Source organism: Rhinolophus sinicus, linkage group LG02 (assembly GCF_036562045.2).
Source record: "Rhinolophus sinicus isolate RSC01 linkage group LG02, ASM3656204v1, whole genome shotgun sequence".
NCBI lineage: Eukaryota > Metazoa > Chordata > Mammalia > Chiroptera > Rhinolophidae > Rhinolophus > Rhinolophus sinicus.
In genome coordinates, this window is record NC_133752.1 from 142,960,587 (window position 1) to 142,983,942 (window position 23,356).

Here is a 23,356-nt window from a genome sequence, read left to right on the forward strand (position 1 = left end):
AACCTATGTAACTTTACTAACAATTGTCACCCCAATAAACTTAAAAAAAAAAAAGAAAGAAAGAAAGAAAAAGAAATGATTAAGGTAGACTTCATCAAAATTAAACACTTCTGCTCTGTGGGGAAAAAATATATCAAGAGAATTAGAAGACAAGGCGCAAGGGGGATCAAATATATGGTGATGGAAGGAGAACTGACTCTGGGTGGTGAACACACAATGGGATTTATAGATGATGTAATACAGAATTGTACACCTGAAATCTATGTAATTTCACTAACAATTGTTACCCCAATAAATTGGAAAAAAAAAAGAAGACAAGGCGCACACTGGAAGAAAATATTTGCAAAAGATACATCCAGTATCTGATGGGGTGATTGTATAGGTGGAAAAATCAAGTTCAGTTTTTCTAAGTATTGAAATGTAGTATACTTTTACTATGTAGGTCAAGGTCCTGTGAATTAGCTAACACTGCCAAACTAGCCAAGTTTTCCTTCTGTATGTCACCTATCAAGATCAATCCTAGCTCCTTTTACTTTATTTTTTATTTTTATTCATTTTTTTGGGGGTGGGGAATATCGGGGAACAGTGTATTTCTCCAGGGCTCATCAGCTCCAAGTTGTTGTCCTTCAATCTAGTTGTGGAGGGCGCAGCTCAGCTCCAAGTCCAGTCACAGTTTTCAATCTTTAGTTGCAAGGGGCACAGCCCACCATCCTATGCAGAAATTGAACCAGCAACCTTTTTGTTGAGAGCTCGCACTCTAACCAACTGAGCCATCCAGCTGCCCTCCAGTGTTTCCCCGAAAATAAGACCTAGCCAGACCATCAGCTCTAATGCATCTTTTGGAGAAAAAATTAATATAAGACCGGGTCATAATATAATATAATATAATATAATATAATATAATATAATATAATATAATATAATATAATATAATATAATAAATACCAGGTCTTATATTAATTTTTGCTCCAAAGGACGCATTAAAGCTGATGGCCTGGCTAGGTCTTACTTTAGGGGAAACAGGATAGTTGTGGAGGGCACAGCTCACTGGCGTATGTGGAAATTGAACTGGCAAACCTGTTGTTCAGAGCTCGCGCTCTAACCAACTGAGCCATCTGGCTGCCCCTTCTAGCTCCTTTTAGAGACACTGTATTTTCCACCAGAGAACATTACTTTTTTCCAAACCAACAGAAGAATACTAGTAATGCTAATAATGACAATAAAAATAGCTATAATACTAACGTTTAACATATAACTTCCTGTGTCAGCCTCTATTCTCAGCATTTCATATCATTTTATTTATACTGTATTTGGGCCACTAGTCAAAAGTTGTAGTCTGCCACTGTCTGGGTTGATATTACAAGTGAATTCACATTATTCATTCATGAATAATGAATATTTATAGAGGGCCTAAAATGTGACAGACTTCTATGTGGGAAGTTGAAGCTAGATATTCCCATTGTGCCTCACGCCCCAGTCATTTTTGGTTCTGTGAAATTATAAGCTGCTTCATTTTGCAATCTTTCACCAATCCTCATCGACAAATTAATTTGTTCTGTTTCTCTGCTTCCCTTTATTCCTACTCGTTCCCCTGTGTGTTTGGGACTTCTTTCACATAGTAAATAAACTACCTTACATTCTCAAACTCTCCAGAGAATTCTCTCGTCTTTTCCAAGTTTAATTGATCTTGACTCAACTGCAGGGATAATCTTATCCTGTAACCACCCAGGGTGTAGGATGTCTATGCAGGGATAGGTCTCAAATCACAGGGACAGGTCTGTGGGTGTAGCATCACTATTCTTCTTGGCATTCCATTATCTTCTTACATCTTTGATTTTTAAAAATCATCATCTTCTGGGAGGAGGGAAGGCGGAAGAAAAAAATCACCTTCATTTGGAGATTGTATCATCTGCTTCAATTCAACATAACTGGAATTTTTTTTTTTTTTTACAAAAGCAAATAACTTAAGAGACATAAATTGATTTCAGCTCATTTTATATTTATATATATTCAGATAGAAAATTACAGAGGCCAGTCATTTACATTAGTTTTCACTTTGAAAAATAGATTAGACCTGAGTGCATTCCAATGACAAAGTAATTCACATATGCCATAGATAAGATCACTATCCTGCAATGTTTTTCTATTCATGAAAGTTTCTTGCTTAACCAAAATTAATTTGCTTTAAAATACAATCAATAAATGTTAAAAGATTAACAAACTTGAAGTCAGATTAAGGGTCATGGGAAGAATAAATGATGGGTACTTGGACTCTTGCTATTAGATGCATGCAGTAATCAGCAAAAATAATGAGACTATTTTGTCCCACTAATAAATTAATAACTCCTAATCACACTCACTTCTGTTTGGTTTTCCCCGTCTGAGCAGAGTCAGCACGTGGTTCTCTGCACTAATGGAGAGCAACACTGACATTCCTAAAACAGATTTCCAAGCCTCAGAGAATGATTAAAAAAAAGAAGGAAGAAAAAAGAGGCAAACACTAGCTTCAGAAAAGTAATGTAAACTTTCTTTCAGTGACTTTAATTTCTGAGCTCCAAATGCCCTTTCAACCTCTTATTTTGAGTTCCTTAGATGAACACAACTTTATTGAAATATTTATTCTTTGCAAAGTAATGATACGTATTACAGGATGTACTACTAAAGAGAGTAAGCTAGGAGGCCAGCTACAAGAACTGAGTAATTATCCCCAAACTATCAATTCTGTAAAATCATGAAGAATGTCTATATTACGCACCAACATACCTACCAGCCAACATCGTGCTTAGTACATTGGTGGTGCCTAATACAGATGTGGTGAGTGAATGAATGAGTAAGAAACAATGTCAGAAGGGACTGAGACTGTTTGGATAACTCAGACAAGGGTCCGGCATTTAGTCACATGCTACTTACCAGTCTGAAAGCTCTAAGACATAAGTAACAAAGAAAGTTATTACATATTTAAATGAGGTTCAAACATGTCCTTGTTAGTGAATTGAAGGCAATATAGCTGGCATTCTGATATTAATGTACCCGTGGGTGAGAAGGACATTTACAGAGTTCCTTCCTTCCAGTTGCTGGGAAAGGTGCTAGTACATTCCCCAGGCAAGGCTGCTATTTGCTTCAGAAGTAGTCGCCTGAATGTGGTCAGGAAGGAAAATCCAGCCTAATAAGTATGCATGCCAGTAAATTGTTACCATCAAATTTGTCATGCTTGCATCCTCCTGGAGAATTTAATCTCAAAATCATTTGCCTTAATTTCCACAAATTGGTTCCTGATTTAACAATTTTCACAGTGGTTATTTTTCCCCCTGGTGATCTCAAGAATGACTAGGGAGGTTTCAGTCATGTATTTTGAGACATGTGGCTCTAAGATTTTGCCATTTGCATTAATGGAAAGGATTTAAAATTGGTGTCCCCCATCTAACTTCCTACCTGTATTTCTTCTGGATAGATTATAGATATCTTAATATCCTTACCTCATCTGTTGTTTTTGTTTTTCTTATTTGTGCTGACGCTACTTAGAATATCCATCTTTCTATGTAATTCTTTGGGGTTTTCCTGAAGCTGCACTAAATTTACACTATAAATGGGATGCTTCTAAGAAAGCTGTAGGCTGTTATGGTGGTACATGTTTAATCAGCAGGTATGTCTCTTAGATCATCATTCTAAGAACTACTCTACATGAATTATAGATTAATCTTACCTGGAATCACAATGTTTAGAAAGTAGAATTACTGTGAAGTGAAATTACATCATCTGTGTATCAGTCTTTTTATCAGTGTTCAGAAGAGTTGAGTTTTGATTTTTGTCTTTTTGTTTTATAATTTTTAGAAAGAACAAAATAACTTGAGGAGTAAACACTAGTAACTATCCTGTTTACACAGATTATGCTATTTTAGAACACTGCATCTAAAAAGCTATTCTGTAATACATTGAATATTAAATGATTCACTATGTAATATTTTATAGTTTTCAGTTTAATATTTTTGAATTAATGTTATTATTATGGTTCACTGAAGTAGACCATACACAGAATGTATACTTGTCTAACACATATCTTCTAAACTGTATCTAGTTCTATCCCTAAACTTTTGCTTGACACATATTTAAAAATATATAGTCATATACACACAGAGGGTGCCAAAAAATGTATACACATTTTAAGAAAGGAAAAAACGGTATTAAAATGGTAATACTCAATGTATAATGATAACAAAAGATGAACACAAGTCGCATTTGAATTCTGCATTTACAAGAGGTGCTCAAAGTGGTTACCATCAGCATAATTTTAATACAGTTTTTTCCTTTCTTAAAATGTGTATACATTTTTTTGGCACCCTCTGTATGCCTCATTTGTCCCTTTTTGAATAGCTGTCTAGCTCAGAGTCAAAGGAGAAAACCTAAACGTGAACAGTACATAAGCTTAGGAAGCTTTCTGAGGAACAAATCCAACTTAATTACAGATGAGGAATTGAATATCTATATATCTATATCTCTAGATCTAGATCTAGAGATCTAGAGATATAGATTTAAAGAGCTGATATTTAGTGAGCACTTACAATATACCACCCACTACTTTTAGTGTTTTATGTGGATTATTTCAATTAAACCTTACAATGATACTCAGTGGTAGGGTCTTCTATTATCCTCATTCTACAGCTTGAAAATGGTTTCTGGCATACCTGTACTCTGATTGGTCAGACTCTCTTCTCTAATAATTATTTCTTCCATTGTCCTTCATTTACCCACTCCCCTGGTTATACCCTGACCTTTTTATCACCAATCACCTCCAAAAGCTCAAATTCAAGTAGTCCATTTTTGACTACCATCTCTAATTCTAACTCTCTTACTCTGATTCTCCAAATTTAACAAATCTATATTAGAACAATGCAGAGATTAGCATGGCTTTGTGCAAGGCTAATACATAAATTAATATTTTTATGTTGGAATTGTATAGACTCTCTACAAATTGATATGTAGATTTACTGAAATTATAATCAAAATACCAAATAGTTTGTTTACTTATTTATTTTTTAGGAAATTGAAAGCAAATTCTAAAATTAGTGTGGAAATACAAAGGGCCAAAAATGTCCAAGATGATTAGAGAAAAAGATTGAGGTTATAGGACTTACTCTACAATTATCAAGGATAACTATAAAGATATAGTAATTAAGAGTAGGTGGCATTAATAAAAGGACAAAGATATGAATAGAACAGAATAGAAGCTCAGAAAAAGACCAACACAAATATAAACATTTGAATTTTAGCAATGATAGTTCTGTCAAACATGAGGGAAAGAGTCTTTTTAATAAATATTGTTGCAAAACCTGGTTACCCATAAGTAAAACACAAAATTCAACAAACCCCTATCTCACCTAATAACACACACACACACACACACACACACACACACACACACACACACACACAATCAGTTCCAGATGCACTATAGACCTAAATGTGAAAAGCACCAAATAAAAGTTATAGAATATAATATAGTAGTCTCTCAATATAATCTTAACGAGTTTCAGAGTATGGAGTGTGGGTTATTAAACATGATACAAAAAGAATTAGGCAAAAACAGGAAGACATAAACAGACTATACTAAAATTAAGAACTCAAGTTCATGAAAGAATAGTACTTAAGATAGTAAAAAAGGGAACCTACAGATAGGAAGAAAATATTTGCAACACATGTAACCAATACAATCTCATATTTAAAAATTCATAAAAGTTAAAAAAAAATAGAAAAATGGGCAAAAATATTAGCAAGCACTTCAAGGAATATACAATCTTACTAGTAATCAGGAAAATAAATGCAACCTAAAATCACAATAAGACACAACTTGACAATGAAGAGAATGGCAAAAATCCAAGAGTGTGATAATACTGAGTGTTGCTAAGGATATAGAGCAACAGACTTTTCACAGTTTCTTGATGGGAGTGTAAACTGTTAAGATCACTTTGGAAAACAATTGGCCATATCTAATAGACCTGGAAGACAGACATAATATGACACATCCTATTTCATGCTTAGGCACAAGCCCCGCACGAACGCTTGCTCATGTTCACTAGTGTACATGTACCAATAAATTATAGTATACTCATATGATGGAATAGTATACAGCAATAAAAATAATCAACAGATGCATATAAAAACATTTCTGAATCTTGAAAACATAACATTAAGGTAAAGAAGCCAACACGGTAAGAAAAATACTGCTATGATTTCATATATAAAATTCAAAAACAATAAAATTAACTATTTTTTGATGCATATGTAGATAGTAAAACCTAAAGCAAAGAAGTAAATACTATAAAATTCAGGATAGTCATTAAGGCAGGAGGTTGGAGGAACATGTGATCAGGAAGGAGAGGAAACTTTTGGCGATCTGCTGCATTCTATGTCTTGATCTGAGATGGGGGTAGAGGGTGTTTGTCCACCATCAATTTGTTATTCTGGACATTTATGTTTTCTTTGTTACATATTAGCAAAAAAAAATAAGATGTAATTCTATTAAAACAGTTATGGAAGCAGATACCACATTTTGAAAGATTTCCATAGGGCAACACCTTGAAAGAGTAAGAAGGATGAGAGCGAGGGTATCCCCATTGTGATAAGATTGGAACATATTTAGAAATCAGTGAAAAAAAATAAAATAAAATTGTGACCTCGTGGTGCAATGGTAGCACGTCTGACTCCAAAAAAAAATGTAAAATTGTGAGCAAGGGCAAAAAGAGAGTTTCGGATTGGACCTAAAGAAGGTGAAAGAAGCTGGATCAGTCAGAGTGCGACCTGGACACAGCTGGCATGTTCAAAAGGGTTTATTTGAAAGGGATGGATTATCTAAAGAGGTGTGAACAGGATTAAAGGAACAAGAAAAATTGGTGAGGCACCCAGGGGCTTATAAAAGCAGAAAATCCTTATGACTCTTTGACCTGATGGAGCAAGGGAAGGAATGAAAGGTTTAGCCAAGGCCAAGTGCGAGCTGAAGCAGAGGAAGAGGGACCTGAACCCATATGCAGCCCCTGTTAAAACTGCAGTGAAGCAGGAAAGGGTCACAGGGCAAAGAACAGGGGTGGGAAATAAATTGCCAGGTATCTTCTTTCTTTCACCCTCTGATTTCCTTCCTCTGCTTGCCCTTGTCCAAACCCAACTGGAAACGGGGTGTGAGTAGCTGTGACGTAGTTAGTCTGAAGCAGCTAGTCTTCTGCAACTCGGAGCAAGGCAGAGAAAGGCAGAGAAATCATGGAGGGGTGGAGAGGAGCAAACGTAGATCATCAGGACTGTTATTAACAGAGAAAGTTTATTTCAGGAAGGACACCTCTCCTCAAAAGAGGAACTAGAGAAACGCATGGGTGATAATTCAAGGACTATTTTGGTGGAAGGGAAAGACAGATAGTTAAGGGAGCTCTTATCTCATGATCTTAATCTCAAGAAAGTCAACACAGGGGTTGTCTGATTGGAGGAAAGAAAAACAGGGATAGATCAGGTCATTTGAGAAACAGAAAATTTGAAATTACTTTGGTGGAAAATTCAGTAGGAAGTCAATTAGGTGTGGGTAAAAGAACTGCTGAGTTGCACTGAAGGCAACCGAGTTTTTCATACGATGACTGTTTCTCCATTTCAATGTTTAAGCAAATATTAATCAAAACCACTTGGATAGGACTGAAAATAAGCTTTATTGATTTAATTGCTTCTAAGGCATAAAAGAGTATTTAAGGCAGGAATTGTTTTCATTCATATCTATTTCCACACCTCCTCTCCTCCCTTACCTACATTATAGATGCCAAACACCTGCATGCTTGTGCACGCATATGCACACATACACAATCCTGCACAATATACTTATATAAATTGGCACTTAAAATGTTCCTAATCAGGATAGGTATTTCTCACCTTAATGTAATTAACGTAACCCCAAAACACATACACAAAGTTCGGCTGTTTAAATCCTTGGTTTAGTCCTAGTTTCACTCACTAAGTATTTTGGTTAAGTGCTACGGTCTGAATGTTTGTGTCCCCGTAAAATTCATATATTGAAATCCTAATGCCCAATGTGATGGTACCGGGAGGTGGGGCCTTTGGGAGGTGCTTAAGCCATGAGGATGGAACCACGGTATTATTAGAGCCTTATAACAGTGGCTCCAGAGAGAACCCTACGTAGTTCCTTCCACCATGTGAGGATACAGAAAGAAGGCACTGGCTATGAACCAGCAAGAGGGCCCTTGCAAGAAGAGGACTAAGCTGGTGCCTGGATCTTGGACTTCTCAGTCTCCAGACTGTGAGCAAGAAAGTTCAGTTGTTTAGAAGCGACCCCACCTGTGGTCTTTTGTGATAATAGCCTGATTAAGACAGTAAGTCAGGAATATATTGTCTGTATGCTTGAATTGAGTAAGCAATTACTTTTATGGAGCCGTTCTAGGTGAGGCTATATGAAAGATGATTTCTGCAATTGATTACTTTTAGGAAAACCAGAAGTGTATGTGCCAAAATATGTCAATGAGTTCAGGGATATTTGACTGACATGTGCATATGCATTTCTCTTTATCTCTGTTTATCTGTTTTCTGACTTTAACAGTAAATGGTGATATTACATTGAGGCAAGACAATAATTATCCACTAATCATATGGTGTAATCAAAATTTTCTATCCTGTTCTTTGGAAATATTCAGATTTTTTTTAAGGCCAAATGATTTAGAAACGACATTCATGATCATAGCTCCTGAAATAATGGGTACTCATTTCCCAAACTATCAACCTATGCCTACCTGGCCTCTATTAGGTAACAATGAAAACATCAAGTTGAATTCAACCAGCAGTTTTTAGTCAGAAGGTATAAATGAGCAACAATTTTTTCAAGGGTCAGATATACCAACACCAGGAACATGGCAGTAGGTGAAACGGATATTGGTTACATATTATTATTAAAGCTGTACCTAAGGAATATCTTTCAAGATCAAGTCAGAAGATTATACAGTTCTAAGCACTACATACTTGCTGGAAATGGGGATATGACTTTAAGATGAGAGATACGATCAGAGGCTGAATTGTTACAGAGAAGATTCTCTATAGAGAGTCTAAGTGTTCGTTACACAAACTTTTAGTGAGGGAGAGCTGTGTGCAAGGCAAGCTGTCAGGCACTAAGGAGACTGCCAGCAGAAGGGACAAGGTGGGGACATAGGAACAGCCATACTCAGGACCTGTTTTATTCTGAAATGATTCATCGCCTTGGGTAACGATAAGGGCAGAATCCACAGTTCTCTTTGAATCATCCAATTATGAATACCTTCCCATCAGAGAGTAGATCATAATCAGTTATTACACTTTTCTATCAATAGCCCCAGGGTGGTGAAAACCAGAGCTGGATGTCCTTAAGATGCTATCTGAGAAATGTGTCCACTGAGGAATGATATACAGCTAGAGAATTTGTTTAAACGAGCCAACTTTGAGAAGAGGACTGAGTAGCCACTGCTTCAGCACGAGGTTTAGTGGTGGGGTTACCAGGGAACAGGGATCAGGCAGATAAATAGATAAATAGCATTATTTGATTATAAGGCTATGTTTACACCAGTTTCTGGAATATGGGGAAGTCACTTGAGAACCAGGAGACATATTTCTTTTCTAATCTGCCACTAATTATCAGAGCCAAATGTGATATTTTGTCATAGGTATTTTGGCATCAAAGTGTAAGAATATTGGAATACATCCCCAATTAATGTGTGTGTAACAGACCTCTCCAACAGGCATCTTTATCTGCAAGCCAGATTGAATAAAAAGGTGGGCAGGGATCAGGAATAGGTAGGAAGGTATCTGTTACTAGACAATATTTTTGACAATAAAAACTGTTTGGTAGCATAAAAATGTCACATATTCTCACTTACTAATCTTAAGTAAGTTTTTTGACCATTCTGGTACGTGTTTCTCTGACCTGAAAGTTGAAGTAGTTGGGTTAAATTGATCTCTGTTATCTTTAACAGACAGTGGAACAATAATGGTTTAGGGCAAGCAAAACATAACCGGATCCTTAAAGTCTGTTCTTTATCTGACCTACCATAATGGACAAAATGTCTTTTCTGCCACAGGATGTTTATTATTATCATTAGAAATATTATCAACAGCTATCAAAACTCTACTACACTAGAGCTTGAACTCTTTACAATGCAGCTCTGATTAATTAGTTAATGTCTAAATAAGATTTGAAGCTATAACATCATTGTAGTTTAAAAAGGCTAGAGTCTTTTATCAATATTTCTTTGAGTGATTCTTAATCTTCACATATGCATCACAAAGCGCATCACAAAGAATCATGCAACCTCAAAACTGTACCCGTTGGTCAATGGTGAGAGCTCAGAGCTTTCAGCACATATATATTTTTTCTGGTTAGTTTTTGTAATTGCAGTAAAATACACATAACATCAAATGTATTATTTTAGCCATTCTAAAATGTACATTCAGAGGCATTAAGTATGTTCCAATGGTGTATAACTACCACCATTATCTAACTCCAGAACTTTTTCGTTACCACAAATGGAAATAACGTACCCATTAGCAGTCACGCCCTATTCCCCACTCCTCCCAGCCCCTGTCAACCATCAATCTGCTTTCTGTCTCTATGGGTTTATCTCTTATGGCTATTTCCCATAAGTGAGATTATGTAATATGTGGCCTTTTGGGTCTGGCTCCTTTCACTTAGCAAGTTTTCAGGGTTCATCTATGTTATAGTAGGTATCAATACTTCAATTATTTTCATGCCTGAATGATATTCCATTGTATGTATATGCCACATTTTGTTTATCCATTCATCAGTTGGTAGACAGTTAGTTTACATTGTTCTGATTATTGTGAATAATGCTGCTATGAACACTCCTATGAAAGTTTTTATTTGAACACCTGTTTTCATTTATTTTGTGTAAATACTTAAGAGTAGAATTGTCAAGTTATATGTCTCACTTTTTAACTTACTGAGATATTGCCAAACTGTTCATCAATAGTAGTTGCATCATTTTACATCCAGTACATGTATTTGAAAATATAATTCTCAAAAGATCCCTATGGCATGATAAAATTATTATACTAATAAGATGGCTGAGGATTTGAGAAGTTAGGGAACTTATTTACCCAAGGTCACCCCTATCATTTGTTGGTTTCCTGACTAAACTTGGAGCTTATCCACCATAAGGCTGAGTCCCTAAAACCACAGGATAACATGTCTGATATATATGTTTTTTTCCTGGGATATGGAGATGACTTATAACTGTATTTTGACATTTATTTTGTTGTTGTTGTACACTGAATTAAACATTCCCAGTCAAATTTCTTATTTCGTCTTAGTTTGAGTTACTGCCTGTTACCAAATTTGGCACAATTTAGTTATTTGGATTCTACACTGTACCTATTAATTCATCATTCATATGAAACAAACATTTATTTGACAACCTTGCAGCATAGTAGCTGAATATTCACTGCTAAATTTTAATACAATTCCATACTCTTTGCTTTAAAAATTTTACCAAACTTGCAAAACAAGAGAGTAGCTGTGGTCTGTTTGTTTCTTTATTGAAAAGGAGTCTCTAATGATTTTAGAAGGAAGGAAATATCACTGAGACTAAAATGCAGACAGCAAGATGAATGTTGTCATTCTAGACCCCCAAGCATCAAAATCACACTATTACATTAAAGATAAAAGTATCTGCAGGCTGCAGTGCAGTAGCCCATAGGAATTTCCCCTTGTTGAATTCTAGAAGTCTCTAAATATTATTTATGGACATTTCTTTTATAGGGCCCCTCCCTTTATACATGAAGTTCAGAAATCCTTAGGCACATTAAGGAATTGCCTTAGTTTGATTACAGGTGTCACAGAGCTCATGAAAATGCATCTAATCTTGTTGGGGAAAATTAAAAAATTGTCCTACCCCTTGTATGTTACATGCAAGTAACGCTAGTGCAGTTATAGGAAGTTAGGGGAATACGGTCACATTTACATAATGATTTCTAGGGCACTGAATATTCCTATGAGAAATAATATGTAGAAAATGTCTTAAAGCCAGATGTTAAAGAGTGGTTTTAGTAAAGTGAGATGACATTAGATAAAACACATAGTTAGTACTTGAATAGGCAACACATTATTTCAGATGGTTGTCTGCCCAGCAACCTATTTTAGTAGGCACTCAAAAAATAACCAGGCACTGTATTAGGCCCTCTAGATACATTGCCTTACTTCATACGTATATACATGAGAGACATCATCATGAACTAGGCATAAGAATATAAATGTGTATATGTATGCATTTATTTCACAGTGATGTTTCATGTAAAAGAAACAGTATTAACAAAATATCAACACATTTACAATTTAAATGCTTTACCTTATGCACAAGCAAATAGATTGAAATGTGGTCTTTCTCTAGCTATATGCAAGTTTCACTCATTGCTGAATTTTTATAAAGCAATGATTTATACTTGTTTTAAAGAAAGCAATGGCTTTTTCAATAGTTTTAAGACAAAGCTTTAAAAAAGTGGTGGGTTGTAACCTGAAGATTGAATAGCTGTAATGTTTGATGCTGCATCAAGCTGATAACATTTCTCTGAAAATATCATCTAGCTTTGTGTGACACTTGATTTAACTGTAAAAAAAAAAAAAAGGCAAAGATTTGGGTACAGACACTGGATCTCATTTAATAAAGCAGATATAGTGCTAGTTTGGCTTCCTATCGATGTGGCATTCCCATAAACTCCACATGGAATCTTTTTGTACCAAGTCGACATAATCAAGCCTACTGTTAGGCAATTTTAGAGGGAAATTAGTCCCATCCTATAAATGGATTACTCTGTTTACTGCAGTCTGTGCCGAAGTGCTATCATGCATTTTCTCTTTTACTCTGCGTGATTCATTGAACATTTTATGGGCTTGTTTACTACAGAGAATAAAAAGGTTACTTGTGAAGTTGGCTTTAGAAAAATCCAGGTGAGGACCAGTAATGAAAAGACTTAATTACATTTCTCAGTGACCCTCACCCAACCAGAATCACACAAGAAAGAAAGTAGTACCAAAAATGAAACCTCTGTAGATATCACAGTTACCAAGTGAGCTTACAGATTTCCCCAGAAATCCTAGCAGGTGGTGGTAAAATATCTTTGAATAACACACTAATAAGTTACAACATGGTAGCGAAAGAAAGCATTGTTTCATATTGTTAGGGTGCTAAAATTTTCAACAGGATTGCAACAATTCAATATTTGAGTTTCTTCAACATGAACATTCCAAAGCTGTCTTTGTTTTTAATTTAATTATATGAATTGTGATTTCCTTTCAGAAATAATCATATTAGTGGAATGGAAAAGATAAAGAATATGTTTTGAATACTTCCAGTGCCATCTATTGGCCGTTAAATTTTTGTTTCCATGCTAAGCCAAGACATACCAATATGATTAGGTAAGGAGGAAGACATTCACACATTCAAGATGGAAACATCCACCTGAATGTTTGAAAGCTTAGAAATATCATGAGGTACCTCAGAATTCTTATATGTATTATAGTATTTCAAATCAGATAATATACTTAATATATAATAAGAAGGAGCAAACAGAGATACAAATATTTTAAGTGCAACTTCCAGACTCAAAGGATCCAGTAAATTATATTTAATACCAACCACAGAATATTTTACTTATGTCACAAACAAAATAAAAACTAATGACTCTCCTTGACATAATGAATGATTTTCTAAAAACCTATAGCTTTTACAAATGCAGTGTTAATCTTTTTTTGTCATCATAAGCACAAAGAAAGCTATTTTGCTTCATAAAAATGGCTCAATTAATAACATTTTCTCTTCATGCAAGAATCAGAATTTAACAGAGAAAAGATTGTGAAGTAGCATTGTACAGCTGCCTTTTCGCATGCATATTATAATTGTTGAATTAGATCATTTGATCATCCAAGTTAAAGGACATACAATTAATTAGTTTCAGGTAAAATTTTGCAAGCACAGCTAATTGAATAATGAAGCGTTAAACCGAGGTAAAAGAAAGCCACCCTTTTAAAATGTGGCTCTCTCTTCCTGCTTCTCATAATGGATACTTTTATACATTCATGATGTATGAAAGTTCTCCTTGAGAGAGGTTGAGAGAGATAGAAAGAAAGGAGGAAGGGAGAGAGAAAGAAATATTGGGTACATGATATGTCCGCAAATAATACAATTTTCTTGTGGTATAGAGAGTTGGTAAAATTTGTCCCTTTTTGATGTCCAACTCACCTTACTTTTGGTTTATAAAGCTGTATGTAGTTTTTAATGTTGTATTTTTATATAGTACATTGTAGTCAACATTTTCACTTGTTTCTGCCATATTCGTTAATTGTTGACTACTTATAACTTTATAAGGTTTATAAAGCGAGGTGAAATATACATGTGACGTCATATATAAAAGAGTTTAATTTTCCAAAATGTAGCTATTGTTAGTTTTCTCTATTATTATTATTATTATTATTATTATTATTTTGTATTTCTATGGTAACACTCAGTTTTACCAAAGAAATAACGAAGTCTTCACAGCATCCAAAGGATTTCATGAGTGATATAACTTCTGTAGATCTAAGTCTATGCGGATATAAAGCTCCTTTTTCCAATATTTCTTCTGTCCAAATAGATTATTTTCACATATGAAAGGCAGGTAAAACAGTACTTTCCATTCTCACTGCACCCCATATCTTCAGGAGGGTTCGCTAGGCAATGAAACACAAAAATAACTGTAAAAAGTGTATAGGTATTGGACTCCTGTCTATAATTTAGAAATGTGACTGATTCTCATTCTCTGTTTCCCAACAAGAGTATCTCTTATGTGAACGGAGGTCTTTTTTATTTCACAGTATATTCAATATTCAGATAACAGGTGAATAAATATGTGCTGCTTTGTGCTTGAAAATAAACAGAACATTTAAAATCCAACCCCAAAAAGAAATGCACAAGAGAAGAGGCCTTTTCTATCTTAACATAATGCTTTCTTTTTCTGTAATGACTTCATTAGTCATGGCTTACATTGGCCCCCAAGGTGGTCATTCCCCAGAGAACTGGTTTCCTGCCTGGTAAGATCATGACATCCTTGAAGACGAACCTCAGGATGTGAGATGACTCAGCAATGTGCAGGAACTTGCCTGCATTTGTCCTATTAAAAATTAATACAGCTCAGACTATAATGGGAGTTCTCATCAATGGATTGCTATTTAAGTTGCTATTTGGATACACATCCTGACAAGAAACAAGGATGTATGCTGGGAGCAATTTAGACAAGAAAACTAAGAGAAATTAAAAGGAAGAATCTGGTTGAATTAATTGTTTGTACGAATGGTAAACAAGATCCATGTGCAAATACATATGCATTTCACAGTTACAACATAGATCTACTCAGTATTTTACATCAATATCTCCACATTTTCTAGCTAACTAGAAATTCTATTGAAGATCCAGCTCTGTGTTCCCTGCAGGGAACTAAGTAGCTGCGCCACACTAACTTGGCTCCCTCTATCCATCTAAAATGATTAAGAATCTGAACTCTGAAAGGAGACTACTCGGGTTTAAATGCCTAGTCTGACACTTATCTCCTGTATACACTTGGGCAAATTACATAAATCCTCTGAGCCTCAGTTTCTTTATGTGTATAATAAGAGAAATACCTCCTAGTCCCATGGGAAGATCACCCATGATGGAACCTTTAAAGTGCTTGTCATAGGGCCTGGTACACAGAGTATATAGTTAACACATTTTAGCCATTATTATGATGTAAGATTCAAACTTATTGGGTTAAGAAAAAAAAAAATACTGTGATTTACTTTAAGGAGAAAAAGGAGTGGGCACAATCAAACAACTGGATCCCAGCCTATCTAAAGCTTTCAGTTCAGCTTTGTGACTCTCAGTTTAGAAAGACACAAAGTCATTTGCAGTTTGGCTCCTCACCCTACCTCACCATAGCATGCTGAGGAGTGCAACAATGAACATAACCAGCATCAGACTTATCACCAGCACCCCGTGCAGTCAGGATAAAGATATTTACTGAATGCACAGGTGTCCTGTGCATAGGGCCCTATGGAATCAGTGCTTTTCCTCTTGGGGCAGCACGGGTGCCATTGCTGTGACCCCTTTACCCATGACAGTGAAGGACAGCCCGTACAACACCAAGGCCATCTCTCTGGAAGACCATCTTCTGTCAGCACTTATACTCCAAGGTCAACCCCTCTGCTGACCATCAGATTCCATCTCCCGTAGAATGTGGATCACACATAATTCATTAAAAAAGGTTTGAATAGCAAAAATAGAGAGACAAGAACTGCAAGAAGGAGATCAAGAAAGAGAACAGATGGATGGGAATACAGTAAGAGAAAGTCTGAAATTCAGAGTGAGAAAGTCAGATAAAAGTAAATGGTCATAGCCACAGGATAGCCAGGCACAAGAGGAGAAGAAAGAGAAGAAACAGAAGAGAAAGGAGACAGGTGGGATGAAGCTACTGAGAAGAAAGTGGGTCTGAAAACCATCTTTAGCTATACAGAGTCAGCATATTTATTTCTGCCATGCAACACTCTCCCTTCTACTGCTTTTCCTTGCCTTTGTGCCAGTTAGAGTTTGAAGTGTTTTAACTTAAGTAATTTTTACAACTGAATGAGGTAGGTAGATACTAGTACGACTACCATTTTCATAGATGAAAAAACTTAAGTGCAGAAATAATAAGCAACTGGAAGAAATAAACACTGCTGTCTCCCTTTTCCTTATAGGTAGCGATCGTCTTTGATCACCCCCAAGAGGTTTTATCCTACTGAAGAAACCTCAACTTCTCCCACCTAAGCCCTCCTTGACTAACAAGCTATACAGTAAATGCACCACAGATAACTAATCCCTCAGTTCTGGTACTTTGTAGTGTGATCAATTATTTGGTCTCAATTAATCAATTAGTGGGTCTCACCCTATTTTAAAAATGCAGTCATTGAACATTTACAATGTTTTCGAGAGTAATAAAATTAACTTCATTCTTTTTAAATCAAGGGGCATGAAATGTAGGTGTATATGATTAGAAGTTTTAAAAAATACTGTTTTTCCAAGGAACATTTAAAAATTTAAATAAATATTTAAAAATTTAATGGCCTTTCCTTATTTTAGGCCAAGCTCATCCTTTCTTCACCCTTCCAGTAGTCATTATATGTGGCTAAATTAAGCATTATACCACCATTAGTAATTAATGATCAACTAAAAAGCATTGCAAAAATTAAACAAAAGCCATGAACTTGAAAACAAAACTATTTTGGAACTGAAATGTTGAGAAGAATATGTTCCATGCTATTATATTATGCATTTCAATATCATTTAGAATTTAAAATGAGTTTTGCAATTTTTTTCTAGTTAATCTCCCCAACACTGCTGTGAAGAAAGTAGGTGTTACACATTTGTATGATTACAATTAGGTACCAGTTGAATATTTTAAACCACATTTTATGTACACTAGTTTCAAATTGGTTGTTATTAAAAAATAAGGAAATTAAATTTCATGTGCTAAGCTCTCAACGAAGAGGTTATATTGTCAATTTGAGACTATAATGATATGATTGATATGTAGATTTTTTAGGATTAACAATGTCATGGTATGGAAATAGAATAAACTGGAATCTAAAACTTCAGCGTAGTAAGAATTTCCTTGAGTTTAGCTTTAGATGCTGAAGCAAGCTTACAAAATATTTCTGAGGGTATACATTATATGTTTGACCTGGTGAAATTATTACTAATTAATAATAGGAAAGGAAAGAATAAAAGGAAGAAAAAAGAAAGGAAGAGGAAGCGGAATCAAAGAAAAAGGGGAAAGAATTACGTTTAGGTTACAGAGCACTTTTAAGATAGGTTATCTCATAAAAATCCTATGAAATGGATATTACTTCTGTTTTCTGATAAAGAAACTGAGACCCGATTTTTACCTGAATTACTTATGGTCACATAAATGTAATTGGAAGAACATGAAATCAGTATCGTAGGGTATCATTTTCAGTATCTCAAGGTATTTGTGTGTGTGTGTCTGTTTGCTAAATAACTTCAGCATCAGTGAATAATCATTTTGTCATGTGCTCCCAAAGTGAAGTGAAAATAATGTCTATTTCCAACAGCTCGTGCTTTATAACCATTTTCTAACATTTAGAAAGTTTAACTAGAAACCTTTTCTCTTGGGCTGTAGTCAAATGATTTATGATAATGTCCTTAGCAAAAAGACACATCATTATTGTGATTAATCTCATCTAGTGACAGTACCGTTGCGCAACTAAATCATCATGCTAGAAAGAAACAAAATCAGTAACTCTATTTAGCAGATTTGGTGATGATGCTTGTTCAAGTATTGCAAAATTCGTATTAAATGTACCTCCATATGGCATTAAGCACTGTTCATTGCCTGCTGAAGACCTCAGTCTGAAAAAAAAGAACACATCAGTGATTTTCCATTTCTGTTGCACACATGAGTTTAGACTTGTCAGCTACTTGAGATAAAACTGGTATTTGAGGGAAAACCACTCTTATCAGTGCTGTTTCTGAAACCATTCTTTGCCTATGATTTTCAAATGAGCAATTCTTTTCCTCTTTGGAAACATTTTTTTTTTTTTCAGTAAACATTGTCTCATAATATTCTCCATAACTCTTGACCCTGGTCCCCAGGTGGGATAGCATTGTCAAATTTTGAGTTTCCTATTTCTATTCTTAAATGTTTTATAAACCAATAAAATTGGTTTTACAGCATCATTTCTTTCAATCTGATTTAAAACTCAAGTTGGAGTTCCATAAACATTTAATTAACTCTTCTATTTCAAGAGGACCAAAGAGCTATCATTTTACATAAACAGACTTTAGTGTTCCCATCTTTATCTGTTCCACATAACAGATATTTTTTCCTTCCTCTCCATAACACAATTGGCACATTTCTGCTGTTATCCACTTAATGTGAAGTGCAGCTGTTTGTATATTCACCATCCTCACTGGAAAGTAAGCTCACTTACTTACCTTTGACATCTCACAGCCTGGCTAAGTATTTCTACTCAGTAACTAACTGTCAAATGAATAATAATATTTATAATGGTTAATAACTAAAACATGAATGCTTATTTTGCTGTGCACTTTACTTATGTAATCGTTGGAGCAATCCATGAAATAGATTCTATCATTATTCTCACTTCAGAAATAAGGACACTGAAACAACTGAGAACAATTTAGTCATACAATCTTTCATACAACCAGTAGTAGAGTCGTGACACCAGAATTCAACCCCAAGCAGCCTGACTGCAGCGTCCATACCTTAAAGCACTGTCCCACAACCTGTTTTGCTGAGAGGGCTTTGGTGTCAAAGAATTAATGATTCTTAATTACCAAATTGTCTTCATGACTTTTATTCATTACATCTGATATAGAACTACATTTCTGTCTAACATGTTTTATCTTTCATGTGTGATGGTTAATTTTATGTCATTGTGACTGGGTCAAGGCATGCCCAGATAGATACCCTGTAAGACATTATTTCTGGTTGTGTTTGTGAGGATGTTTATGGAATAGATTAGCATTTGAATCAGTAGACTGAGTAAATATGATCCAGCAAGCCTCATTCAATCCCTTAAGCACCTAAATAGAACAAAAAAGGCAGAGGAATGGTTGAATTCTCTCTCTTTTGACTTAGGACATCCATCTTCTCCTGCTCTCAGACATCAGAGTTCCTGATTCTCAAACCTTCATACTCCACAACTTACAACAGCAGCCTTGGTTTTCAGGCCTTCAGCCTCGGACTCAAAATTTAAACTTCAGCTCCCAAAGTTCTTAGGCCTCTGGACTCAGACTGAATTATACCACAGGCTTTCCTGGTTCTCCAGCTTCCAAATGGCATCTTGTGTAATGTCTTGGCCTTCATAAACTGCATAAGCCAATTCCCATAATAAATCTTTTCTTTCTTTCTTTCTTCCTTCCTTCCTTCCTTCCTTCCTTCCTTCCTTCCTTCCTTCCTTCCTTCCTTCCTTCCTTCCTTCCTATCCATCCATCCATATCCTATTGGTTCTGTTTCTCTAAAGAACTCTAATATAACATTGTTTATATGTCTATTTGCTTTGTAGTAAATAAAAAACTTTCATAAGAGATGCTCAGAGATGAGTAGACCAGGATATTCTAAAACTGCAGATAATCCAAAAAGCATTCATATTTCACATGATATTTGAATTTTTTGCATCAGAATTGACTTTCTAAAAATGTTTTCAGACTTTAAGTTTTATGTACATAGGAACTGGGCCTGTGTTTCTCATCAGTGAATCCTCAGCAAATAATATAGTAGCTAGACTGTAATAAGTCCTCAGAAAATTTTGAGTTTCATGACATTATTGCTATTGACAGTAGATTGTTTTTCTCTAAAAACAATGCAAAGTGAGTAGTTTGGAAGATACACTGAGATCATAAAAGATTTATAACAAAAAGTAATCAAGTTGGACTAGTATATAATAACCAAAGAGATGAATCAAAAGTTCTTTTTTCTACACTTTCCACCCCAACAAAATTTGAAATGGTTATGTAGTTTTAATACATAAAAAATACCTATGCTGGGTCATAAACAGAGGCTATAAAATTAGAAGAGGGATATATAATAATTGTCTACCTTGAAGAGGTTAAATATGATCTTATGAGAGTGTGAAAGATTATTACCCCAAATCCTATTTAGCCCCAAGTTTTGATAATTATCTTTTAAATTAACTCAGCCCTTCAAAATTACTGTAAATAAATGCTTATCAGATCAACACGTACTAACCCCAAAATAGAACAAGACATATTCTAGAAATGGCACTGCATTTTTCTTTGATCCTGAGGACCTCTCCCAAGTAGACATCTAGCTGCAAAGCATCCACTAATCCAAGAGGTAGTTGACATAGCAGAACCAGGAGGGAAACAGACATTAAATAGATGTAAAGATATAAAAATGCAATATTTTGAAAGACTTCCTGAATGATTTATTTTCCCAGCTCCAGATTAGTTTTAAAAATCACACAAAACTCTCTAGATTGCGAGAAAAGGATGAAAGTAAGAGAACTATGGTGTTAGACACTGCCAGTGGTCTCTGAGACAACCTGGGCCTAGCTCCCTAACCCACGGTAGTGCTCACAGAAACCTCAGAGCAGTTAGAGATTTGAGAGTAAAGACCACATGCATATTTCTGAACCAATTACCAGTTTAGCATCTCATAGGAAGTAAGAGCTGAGCAGAGGGAAAGAAGGCAGTGCATAAAGGCCGGGAGCCCTTTGGCTAACCCCCGTTTCCCTATCATAACTATTAAGTGCCCACATCCTCATGAATTGCTTCATGATAACCAATTAAAAGCTGACTGTCTACACCATATATAATGGAGAATAGCAAGTTTTGTAACAATTTCAGAGTATAGTTTGTTCATCCTTCTATCCTTTTTATAGTCTTCCTAAAACTGCATATCCATGATTAAATTAATTGAAACATGACTTCATCAGGTTAATAGATGAAAAATTGATTCAAAACAAGAGTCTCATTAATTCCATTGACATAGAGTTACACCAGCCTGACACTACTTTCATCTCTGAAAGATAGTATTTGATCAGTTCAACTGGAAAATGTTTTATAGTTGGAAGATATTTTCCAACTTGCAAAAAAAGAAACAAAAAAGAAAGAAAAAATACGCTCAAAATTTCTTGCTATGAGGATGTTAATAAAGATTGAAGAAGAACATCATAGTTCAGATATATAAAAATGACTTCCAAGGAACTTTGAGGAAAACAAAAACTAAAGCCAATTTTGAAATAAATGAAAAAAAAAAAATAGCATGAAATATTTTCTGAGTAAACAAAGTTTTACAGATTTATAAAAGAAGATATGCTACAAGGTAAATTTATATGATGTGAAAATGTTATTTTATATTTCATTAAAAAATTTCTTTCCTTTTACCTGAAGTTGTTTCCTAAATGCCTAAGTACTTTGCTACCAGCTGGCCTTTTAGAGAGGGTACACTATTTTCTTGTTGAAGTGGCAGGCTATTCTTTTGATGAGTATATATCTTGAGGCCATTTTGCTTATTTTTTTGATAGACTGTCCATTTTCTCCTAAGGAAAACTAAGAAAACTGAGGACTATTCTTAGTTAAAAAATAAATAAATAAATAAAAATAGGACACCTTTATTTCAAATGACAGTTGAGTAATGGAAAATGATAAAATAAAAACTGTTAGCTATAGTTCTATCTTCATTCAGTCTCTATAGCCTCCTACAGCCTGTTTAAGTTTCATATTTATTTAACTGGAAAAATGGGCAAGTATAATATCAGGAGCAAAATTTAAGACATAGATTTTCCTCCTACTTCTATGTGATCTTGAACATGTTCCTTAATTTTTCTAAGCCTCGGTAACCTCACCTGTAAAATACGGATAATGAAAGTGCCAACTTCATAAAGCTGTTTTGAAAACTAAATGAAATAATGCATTTAAAGCATTTAACTGCATTCTTGCACATCTTTGTTACATCGTAGGTATTAGACATTACTGAAATATTTTTTTGTCATTTTCATTTTTTAATCCCACTTTATTCCTTAAAGGATAAAGTATTTTTCTTTATGACTAACCTATTCTTCAAACTGTAGGCTATTTGGAAGATATTTGACATTTTAAAATATATATATTATATATTTTTTAATTTATCTGCTGTAGAAGAAATTGCATTATTTCATAAGTTGTTTCCTGTAGATGCAGTTGTAAAATATAAATGTTGATCATAAACATGTTAATAAGTTTGCTAAGAGAATAGGACTCAATGATGACAAGAAAGAAGAAAATCTATAACAAAGTAGATTGAAAATTAGTATGATTTGATCCAAATTGAAAGAAAGAAATGTTAGTCATTTTCTGTTCAAGATATGTCAGCCATAAAACATTTGAAAGAAAAGAAGAGTGACAAAGCCCATGTAAGAAGGAAGAAGCTGAATGATGGAGAACAACAATAACAAAAACCGTTTAGTTATTAATTCTAGAATGAAGACGAGTTCAACACAGTGGTTTGAAGTCCAGAAAATGAAATGTTGATTGACTTTGAAGAATAAAGTTTTGAGTGAAAAATGTTAGGAATATGGGACACTATTTTTAAAAATACAACAATAACAAAAGACTTTTAAATTTTCATGTTATTCACAATATTTCTGGAAGAAAAGTCTAGGTGCTATTAAAATTGGAAGTAAAGATGAAACTTGAAGATACAACAGCAAATGCTTGTAAATTACTAAAATCAGTGAATAACTCCTTAATTGATTCATTCATATATGGATGGATGCATTTATTTTATTTACTGTGGCCTTATG